At 38.1% G+C, this 10,805-nt stretch overlaps 1 protein-coding gene across 1 annotated transcript in view; it reads left to right on the top strand.

The window, feature by feature from the left end:
* The window catches only part of LOC311072984 (uncharacterized protein), a 1,552,487-nt gene that overhangs the window by 1,249,532 nt on the left and 292,150 nt on the right, over positions 1-10,805 (top strand). The window lies entirely within an intron of this gene.

The raw sequence follows: 10,805 nt of genomic DNA, 5'->3' as shown, positions 1-10,805 counted from the left end.
CGACAAGTGGAGGTACTCTTACGAGAGTACTCTCGTGTTGCGTAAGTTTAGCTTACGCTATGGGAAAAGCTCCTTTTCTCGATAATACTGAAGCAAAAAATTATCCTTAATTTTTCAACATGTAAAACGCATTTGCTGCAGCAGGCAGACATAGGCGAGACAGCTCGCGCGCCCATTGGCTGCTCTGCAGCAACTGCTGCAACCTATCAGTGTGTCTGGCATGACTCCAGCGCCAATGGGAAACCTTCCCTGCGCTACGTCATGACTCGCCAGAATGGTTGTGGCCTAAGCCTATAAATACCCATCGCCCAGGTTGCACTATGATTTCAGTCGACTGGAAGCGAAACCATGAGCCCTTTTCACACAGATATTCTGGAATAGATTTACACGGATAAAGTGACCCGGGATTTGACCCGAGTTCGTTTGATTTTGGTTCATTCACACTGCCAGTGATTTTCCGGAATCAGAGAGTGCGTTCACACACATCCCGTAAAAAAAATCCCGTAAAGACAAGTGACATCGATGTGACTTGTAATGTCTCAGCAGCGTCTTAAGTTTGCTGAGCCGCGATTTCTCTCTCCACGCTTGTGCATTTTTTTCTCTGATTCTATCATAAATTTGCGCATTACGTACCGTTTCACAGCTGGCGAACGATCCCACGCTTCAGCGTCATCACTACGACACGGCATTATTACGGCTTTTGTTCACACAGCGCGCGTTCCGGGACTGAACACGGCAATGTTACTAGGTCCCCAACCCAGCATCGATCTCGGCATCAATCCCGGGTCGTGTTTGCGTTCACACAGAAGGCGTTCTTGCAATTTGCTGGCAATTTCCCGGGTTCAAAGCGCTATGTGAGTTACGTAGGTAACCGAGCGTCGTTTTCTTACGAGAGTACTCTCGTGTTGCGTAAGTTTAGCTTCAGGTTTGGAACAACTTGAAGGTGACTAAATGATGACAGAATTTTCATTTTTGGGTGAACTATCCCTTTAAGGCAGTACATCAACCTTGAAACTGCATAAGCCCACAGGACGTTGCAGCATATCAACAGTCTAATCAAACTGAGTTGGGTAGACAATGTTAATATGGTATAATCAGACTGAGAACAGCCTGGCCTGTAAGGCGGGCACTTCTAGGTTATAAAACCTTACAAATGTAGACAGTGAGGCCCAGCCTGCTGCCAGATGTCATAAAGCGAGACCCCACTTGTCCATGCCCACGACGAGGCCATGCCTCTAGTCGAGTGGGCCCTAACCCCCAAGGGGCAATCCTGGCCCTTGGAAGCATAAGCCGACGCAATAGCGTCTACTATCCATCTGGACAGGGTCTGTTTCGAGATGGCCTTTGACGCGGCCAGCGAACGAAACGGAAAGCTGCTCCGTTTGCCTAAAGGCAGCAGAGCGCTCCACATAAATCCTTAAAGGTCCCATGACATGTTACTTTTTGTAGGCTTTAATATAGGCCTTAGTGGTCCCTAGTACTGTATCTGAAATCTCTTTCCAAAAATTCAGCCTCGGTGCAGAATTATAGCCACTACAAGCCAGTCCCAGAATGAGCTTCCTTCAGACGGGCCGTTTCGGTGTCTGTAGCTTTAAATGTTAATGAGGAGGAGAAAGGCGGCGCAAGGTGGAGGGTGGGTGTGGCCTTGACCATCTTGCGCAACGGTACCATGCATGTTTGTTTATGTTGGATATATTGCAATGGCACGAAGACACGCAGTCGTTCAAGCATTTCAGTTTGACCCAGAATCTGATCCGGATGGAGAAGCAACGGATGAAGAAGTAGAAGAAGAAGCGGCTCCAGCAGGACGTTTCCGAATGGTTAGTTTAAAATAGTATGTCTGGATACGGTACTTTATTCGGATGGTTTACAGTTATTATCATGTAGCTAACGCGAACCTACTGTTGCCTTTACATGAGAGATCTGTAACATCTGTAATTTATCTTATTACAATTACATCAAGCTCTGCGATCTTGAAATGCGGATATCGCGCGCGCCATATAACCAACAGGACAACGGGTTATCCAAATAACAAAGAAGTGTACAACACTCGCATTACAGTGTGTGTGACTTGATGCTGTCTACCTTTACATTAGCGCAAGTAAGTTAACTGCATAGCTGCATAGCTAATGTGACAGCCAGATTCTATGTGTAAGAAGCTAGGTAACCATAAACAGTAAAGCAACACACTTATATCATTTGTTGACTTACTTGTCCGAGGTGTGTACCCTTCGGTGTTCATTTTTACATCAAATTGTTGAGCAATTATTATGCTTCGCTTGCTCAAAAGCCATTATATTTCTCGTGGACAAACCAAAATCGCGCGCGCCTGTTCTACTTCCTAGCTCATTTTCTCATGGGCGAGAAATATTGTCTGGGCGGGCAAAGCAGAGACAGGGGAGGTAACATTTCTCCTTATAACGTCATAAGGAGGAGATTCAACATCAGCCCGGTTGAGGTTGAGCTTCCATTTTCTCAAAGGCAGAGAAAAATAGCAAAAGCTCGATTTACACCAATTAAAATTTCTAGAAACTTTGGGACCATATACAGGCTAGGAGAACTCATATTAATGTTAAAAAACCTCAGAAAGTGGAAATTTCATGTCATGGGACCTTTAAAGCCCTTACTGGGCAAAGGAGGTTAACCCCACTGTATAAATGTATACAGATATAACATTAAAGCTACATAGTTTGCATTCACTTACATTCTTTCAAAAACAAAAGTTATGATCTTCACTTGAACAACACATTTTCTGAGAATCCCAAGATTTACCTGCTTTTCTTTTTCAGGGAACCCGTACAATTATTTGTCAAATTTTACTTCCTGCGGATATAGTTTGCTAAACTATCAGTGTGAGGAAACATGTTATTTTCAAAGTGCAACAGTGCAAAGTTTCTCAGAAGGCAGAACTACAGATCTACATCAAAACAAAATACAACTTACAGCCATGGATACATGTTTATATATAGGGCTATACAGCCATCTACTGGTTACACAACAGTATTACAGATGATAAATGCTGCATGACTCCGAGGTAAATATTTAGTACTGTAAAATACTAAACATTTATATAATTTGTTTGGAATAAATATTTTAAGTCTGCAACTTGTTACTGTATGGGGAGTTCAAAGCAGTTTGTATTGTTAGATTATAATACATTTCCTCTCTCATTTTCCAGGGAGTGGAGCAACTTTTCCATAAACTAAATTCTGATGCTGACACAGAGGATGGAGTGATAGTACCAGAGATCCACTGTCCCTTCCAGACAATAATCTTACTTAGTTCAGACACATCACCTTTGAATGACTGGGATCTTGATCTTCAGACACCTGATTTATTTTAATATAAACTAGCAAATATTTCAATTTCCTCTAGATTAAAACAAACACAGTTCACAAGTACACAAGAGGTTTCACTTTATTCTTATTAATCTATGCTGATCTTGGATTAGCATACCAACAGCATATGAATGTTGAGGGGATAGTTCACCCAAAAATAAAATTCTCTCTTATTTTACTCACCCTCATGCTGTCCCAGATGCATTTTACTTTCTTTCTAAAAATAAACACGAATTAAGATTGTAAAGAAAATAATCCATCTTTGCAAATCCTAAAGACGCTTTAAAAACCACACACAGTGACCGTGACGGTAATCCATGCGACCTCAGTGGATGAATCAATGCCTTCTGAAGTCAAACAATAGGCTAGATAAAAGAAATACTAATAATGTAATCTGTTTTAACTATTAAAAATCACTTCCGACCAACTGTCTTGCGTACATGGGTTACAATCTACTTGTATTATGGACTCACAGAGATGGATTATTTCCTTAAATATCTTTGTCTATGTTTATGTCAAGAAGAAAGTCATATACACCTGGGATGGCATGAAGGAGAGTAAATGATGAGAGAATGCTCATGTTTTGGGTGGACTATCCTTGCACTGCTTGTGTCCAGTCACTGCTTTGTTAATTGTACTGCAACAGGAACTGTTCAAAGAATCATTGCATCATTTAAAACGTATATGAATTTTAAATATGTAGGCTATTCTGTATTTGTAATTGTGCATTTTGTATAGTAATGTATATCACTGAGAATACTATATATTATGCAGGTAATGTTTTGTGGATTCTGGTCTTTCCTGTCACAACATAATTGCATCCAAGACCTTCACTCTGATACTTGTGTATATGCTTTAGTGACAATAAAGAATGTACATTTATTTGAATTCATATTCATTTAACTAGTTGTATAAGTCACAATTGAAACGATTGATGATTGTTAAAATATATTTACAATTTTAAATGTTAGAAGATAGTATTAATTAAGTGAAATAACTAAATACAATTATCAGCATGATAAAAAAAATGGCAACAAGAACATTTACCTGACCTCTGATCATTTTTTTAACATTTGTGGACGTTTTAATAAGATATTTATATAGTTAAAATGAATAATAGTAGTTAATAGTTTCTTGTTGACTTGCCTGTAGCTCAAACAGTAGAGCGTTGGCGCTTGCAAAGCCAAGGTCATGGGTTTGATTCCCAGGGAAAGCAAGAACTGATAAGAATGTACATATGTACCTTGAGATGCAGTGCAAGTTGCTTTGGATAAAAGCGTCTGCCAAATGCATAAATGTATTGCCTGTTAAGCTGATCCATCCATGGAATACACAAAGAAAAAAAATTTAAAAAAAAAATATTTATAAAAATAACACACATTATACAGACACTTGATATTTAATATTATTGGATGATTAGGTAATTGCATTTGACAGATTTTACTTTCAATAAAGCATTTGTTACAGGTTTGTAAAAGGTGTTTTTATCTCTGTGTTTGACTCGACTTTTTGTTGCATTACACTGTTCTGACCAGCAGGGGTCAGTCACAGCCTGTGGCGTTTCGAACACTTCGAAACAGTGAATCATTTTGTGAAGCAATTGGTTCAATTGATTCGAATCTTTTTCTCTTATCACTGATTTGACAACCAAAAAGGCGGTTATAAAGAACCCTAAACTGTAACACAAAGAACTATTTCAGCATATAAAGGGTTCTTCAGGACAACATGTTTGTAAATATAACTGTTACTAAAGAAACTTTAAAGAAACATCTTGCACACTGGACACCTTGAAACAGTGGCGGACTGGGACAATAATTCAGGCCGGGAATTTGACTCCACTGCCAGGCCACCTCTGCTGCTGCAGTCACCACCACCCTATTCATGTAATCTACTGGACTGATAAACTTGTAGGCTAACCCTATTAATGTAACAGGTAGACTACCAGATGCAATATAAATGAATAAAAAAATAACCCTTAAAAACTCACTAGGAATACACCATTTATACTACCAAACCAATGACAAATAGAAAATTGGCTTTTTAAAAGAGATAATAAGAGACACATTCACATGTTGAAATATTTACATTTTATGTATTTTCAGTGCTCAAAAGGGGTGGGCGATATGGCAAAAATATAATATCACAATTTTTTTCAGAAAAATCACGATTCACGATTTTATCACGATTCTTTTTTTAATGTTGGTTTTACTATTTTGTGACTGAGCATTACAGCCAAACTAATGTCCATATTTTAAAAACAAAGCCTTAGGTAACAAAATATAAAATAAAAAAGAATAGCAGACAGGGGCGAAGATATTTTTTTGTCATTTTCTTTGTTATTAAATATTAAGATCAAAGATACACATTACTCATACACAACTTAATATACAAATTAAATAAACATTTGCTTTATGTTTTCAGCTGCAGTAGGTGTATTTAACAGTAGCATTGAAGAAAGTAATTAAAATAACAAAAATAACAAATATGAAAATAAAACAAAACATAGACTTCACTGTATAAATTATACATTGATACTTATTAAAGCTACTATTAAAAATTATCAGTCAGGAGCAGTGAGTGATTTTCTCTTTGCATTTTGTTGTTTTTTAACATTAAAGGGATAGTTCTCCTAAAAATGCTATTTGTCATAAGTTACTCTCTCAAGTTGTTTTAAACTCGAATAAGTTTCTTTCTTTTGTTGAAAATAAAAGTTATTTGGAAGAATGTGGGTAACCAAACAGTTGATGTACCCCAGTGACTTCCATAGTATATTTTTCTCCTATGGAAGTCAATGGGGACCAGCTACTGTTTGGATAGCCACATTCTTCAAAATATTAATATTAGAAAAATATTAGAAAATATTAAAAGGAAATTAATACAGGTTTGGAATAACATTAGAGTGCGTAAATAATGAGAGAATTTTTATTTTGGGGTGAACTATCCCTTTAAGGACAAGCGGCAGTGTGTTTACTATTACTACTGTCTCTTTAAGAGTTGCGCGCGACGCGTCTATTATACACGCATTTGACAAGCAGATTTTCTCTAAATTTTCTCAAGTTTGCGTTCACTTTAGACATAACCGACTTTGTTTATGTAAACCTTGTGTGTATTTGACGGTATTAGCACAATAAGACTCAAAGGATAACTTTGTCCAGTATCCAGGCGCTGGTAGACAGGCTTTTAGTGCATGTGAACTTCACATGTACGCGCTGAGAAACGCACACGTTAGAACAGCGCATCAGCACGCGAATTAAATGTTTAACCGACAAGGCATTAAAGCACATGCAAATTATGAACTTTTGTAAACTGCAGTGTCCCGTTCCGCAGCGTGTACGTCGCGTTGTTCAGGATGTTGGGACAGAGGCGCCAGAACAGCAACTGATAGAATGCACCACGATTCTACGATATTTCTTCAAAAGCAGATCATGGAGACATTTTAATCGTCCACGATCAAAAATCGTCATATCGCACACCCCAATGCCAAATTATTATAAATATAATGTAAATGTAATCTTGACCGACCTGTTCCCTTACTGGCGAACATGGCTGGGATTTTGCAGCAGCTTGCTGCGTCTGCATTCGTAGTTGCACACCAGCCTATCACATGCCAGGCTGATGGTCTGCACAGCGGCAGCCGGCAGGCCAGAACGACCGTCAGGCCACCGGGAAATGTCCCGGTGCTCCCGATGGCCAGTCCGCCCCTGCCTTGAAATGAATTCAAGTGAGGTTTACACTCGAGGTAGAGATTACGCCAGCTGTAGTTTGGATCTGATTATGACCCCTATACGACCAGTCTTCTTGGCCTTGGGAGAGGGAAGTGTTCATAATTAATGAATGTATTTATGAACTGTTTGATTGTATGACGGGCAACGGGTGAGGGAGTGAACAGAGAAACATGCTGCTGCTTTTAGTGTAAAACACATTTTGATGTATTGAGCAGTGTTGGGGACGCATTATTACAGGTAACTTGGGTTATGTAATCAAATTACTTTTTTTCAAGTAGGCTAACTAGTAAAGTAGCCTAGCACATTACTTTTTAAATTTACAACAACATATCCGAGTTACTTTTTGAAATTAGTAACTCAAGTTAGCCTACTTTGTTTTCCCATTTATCGACATACAGCTCTCCTGTCCCCATGTTGAAAAAAAAAAGTGCAGAGGTGGTGTGTGTGAAAATGATTATTGTAGCTAAATATTCTAGACTAAATGTGAGCATGCATTTACTCAACTTGCACAAAAACAGATTCAGTATTCCTCAAAATGAATAAAATCAGTTAAATGTAAAACAGAATATGCAAACCTCCAATAATTAAATAGGCCTATGTAAATAAAACACATTTTTATGCATTTAATCTTACTTTATTGACCAATGATGACCTCCAATGATTCCGTTAAACCATAAGCAAAAGACTTTAGATTTTTTTTTTTTTGTGAAGTAAGTGTTAAACTTTCTTCACCTGTATCCTATTCTTCTGTTATCCAGAACAGCAGCAGCTGAAAGGTTTGCTTGAGCTGCGCCCTCTACTGTACAGGAGTGAATTTGCATGTCCTTCAGCCTTATTATTTAAATTTTGGTGTTTACATTTGCTTAAAACTAGAACTTTTTTGTTATTTAAAAAAACAAAAAACAGGCCCAGTCCAGGTGAGAAAAAGTAACGCAAAAGTAACCCATAATGCATTACTTTTCTTAAAAAGTAACTGTAACGCAACTAGTTTCTTAAAAAGTAACTGTAGCGCAACTAGTTACTTTTTAAGGGAGTAATACAATATTTCAATGCATTGCTTTTAAACGTAACGTTTCCCATGAAACCCTCTGTGAACAGATGTATTGATGTGGTGAATTGTGGGTTGTCCCGTGTTTCTTTTCCCCTTCTCCACATCTACACCTGTGCCCAATTTATGAGTTTAATCTTTTTTATTTGAAATAGCGTAATTCCCTTTGATTAAAAGTCTGTTTTAAGAGATTTAATACAACAGCATAGGCCTAGAACAGACATGGAAATTAATAAAAACTTTAACGGGACATCGGATGACCCTTTTAAAACACTGTAAAAAAATTCTAACCCTCCCAAATCAAAAATTTCAAGTGACCGATAACATCTAAATTTTTCAATTGGCCCAAGTGAAATTCTGTAAATTATAAAATTAAATTTACAGATTTTCACTTGGGCCAATTGAAATTTATAGAATTTCACTTGGGCCAATTGAAAAATTTAGATGTTATCGGTCACTTGAAATTTTTGATTTGGGAGGGTTAGAAATTTTTTACAGTGAAAGATGAAAAATAAGTATCTAATGTCCCCAGATTGTGTATGTGAAGATTTAGCTTAAAATACCCCACAGATCAATTTTTATAGCATGTTAAAATGGTCACTTTTGGGGTGTGAGCAAAAACGTGCCGTTTTTGTGTGTGTCCCTTTAAATGCAAAAGAGCTGCTGCTCCTCGCCTCCTGCAACAACAAAACAGGACAATCTCACGCAATAAAGTGTCAGAAACTAAACTAGCAGTGTTCAGTTCAAACCGGAGTCGGACAATAATGCTAGCCAGAGAATATATGCTGCATGGAGATACAACAGGTATAGTTTAGTTTAATTATGGTTATAACATGTTGTCACCTTACTTTTATCCACTAGTAGTGGATAGTTGTACACGGTGTTCCCCAGGGTTCGGTTCTTGGGCCTCTTCTCTTCATCATATACATGCTTCATCTGGTAACATCCATCATCATGGCTTTAACTTCCATTGCAATGCAGATGACACCCAACTTTACATCAGTTCTCAATGCAATGCTCCTTCACTAGCTCCTCCATTTCAGCTTATATTGATGATATTAATGCTTGGATGACCAGTACTCTTCTCAAACTCAACACTGATAAAACAGATCTACTTCTTGTTGGTTCACCTCAAATGACATCCTGTTTTTGTGTGGACAGTGTTAATATTACTGGAGGGTTCAACCTTCCACCACTGTTAATTAATCGGTATTGGATGAAGTGGCAAGAGGAGTGGAACACTTAATCACTCTTAAAACTAAATCTGATCAAGTGGTATTCACCAGATGTCGTTTAGGTTAAGTTTGACACATGCTTTTTTGCTTAAAGGTTAAAACCCAACTTCTTGCATGTTTTGTAAGATTCCCCTTTCGGTTAAAGGTATTGTAGGTAGGATTTTTATAAAAAACTTCTTTTCCAAATTTGTTTAAACTTTATTTATATATCAAAACATAATTAAAATGTAAGTACTCTGAAAAAGAAAGTATCTGAGTGTCTGTAGACCTCTCACGACTGTTTTAAAGACAGCTCATTATTTCCATTCACTCCACCCCCTCCCTTCTGGGCTCCTTCCAAAGCCACGCCCCCAAAACACATGAACGCGCGACTACGACCGCTGAACTGAAGACGCATTATTTACCTGAGACGAGCGGAGAGGAAGGAGCGCAGTGCATGTAGTGACATCATGTCAGAATCACATGTAATAAAAAAAATCTAACTTTATCATTATGAAGATAAACAAATAAGATGTATTTTAGTACTCACTATCAAGCTAGCATATTGATATTGGTAAAGTTTAAAATATATATTTTTTGATTCGCTAACGAGCTAGTTATCTATAAGGCAAAGCTAAAAACAGGTTGCATGATACACGTTTTTCCATTACCATCATTTACACTGTGATGAAGATGAATTTCGTGTAAGATTCATAACATATATGGTGTTCTGCATGTAAGAGTTTCCATGATGAAAGCATTGTTGACTCTGATGAGGACTACACTCCAGAGACAAGTACCGCATCGTCAGCTCGAGGACAGGTCCGGGGTCGAGGGCGAAGCAGAGGAGGTCGTGCAAGAGGCCATGCAACTAGGGTCCGAGGATATTGACACACGTTTTATTCAAAGACTTTTTGTTCATTACCTTTTCTAGTACTGTCTTCCTTTTTTGCCCTGTTTGCCTTCGCTAACTGCATATGCCGGTAATGTGAATTTTTGATTGCTCTTTTTCTGCCATTGTTTTGCTATTCCTAGGTTCCGTGCCTCTTGAATTCCTCAAATCAAACGGGTGCGCAGATCCTGTGTGGGCAGATGTGGGCAGATCCTGTGTGGCAAAAGGGTGGTTGCCATGGTTGCGAGAGAGTGACAGTCGCCTAAGCCAATCCTTTGTTTCGTCCCGAATGGAAATAATGAGCTGTGTTTAATGCAGATTAAACGGTCTAGAGTCACTCGATTTTTATACTCTTTTTATCAGAGTACTTACATTTTAATTATGCATTGATATATATAAAAAGTTTAAACAAATTTTGGAAAAAAGTTTTTTTTAACAATCCTACCTACACTACCTTTAAAGGAACACGTCGACTTTTTGGGACTTTAGCTTATTCCCCGTATCCCCCAGAGTTAGATAACTCTATACATACCCTTCTCATCTCCGTGCATGCCGTAACTCTGTCTGTCTAACACTGTTAGCCTAGCT

This window comes from Abramis brama (assembly GCF_963993115.1).
Source record: "Abramis brama genome assembly, chromosome: 22".
Classification (NCBI taxonomy): domain Eukaryota; kingdom Metazoa; phylum Chordata; class Actinopteri; order Cypriniformes; family Leuciscidae; genus Abramis; species Abramis brama.
The sequence above is the reverse complement of the archived record's forward strand: the minus strand, read 5'-3'. Positions and strand labels throughout refer to the sequence as shown.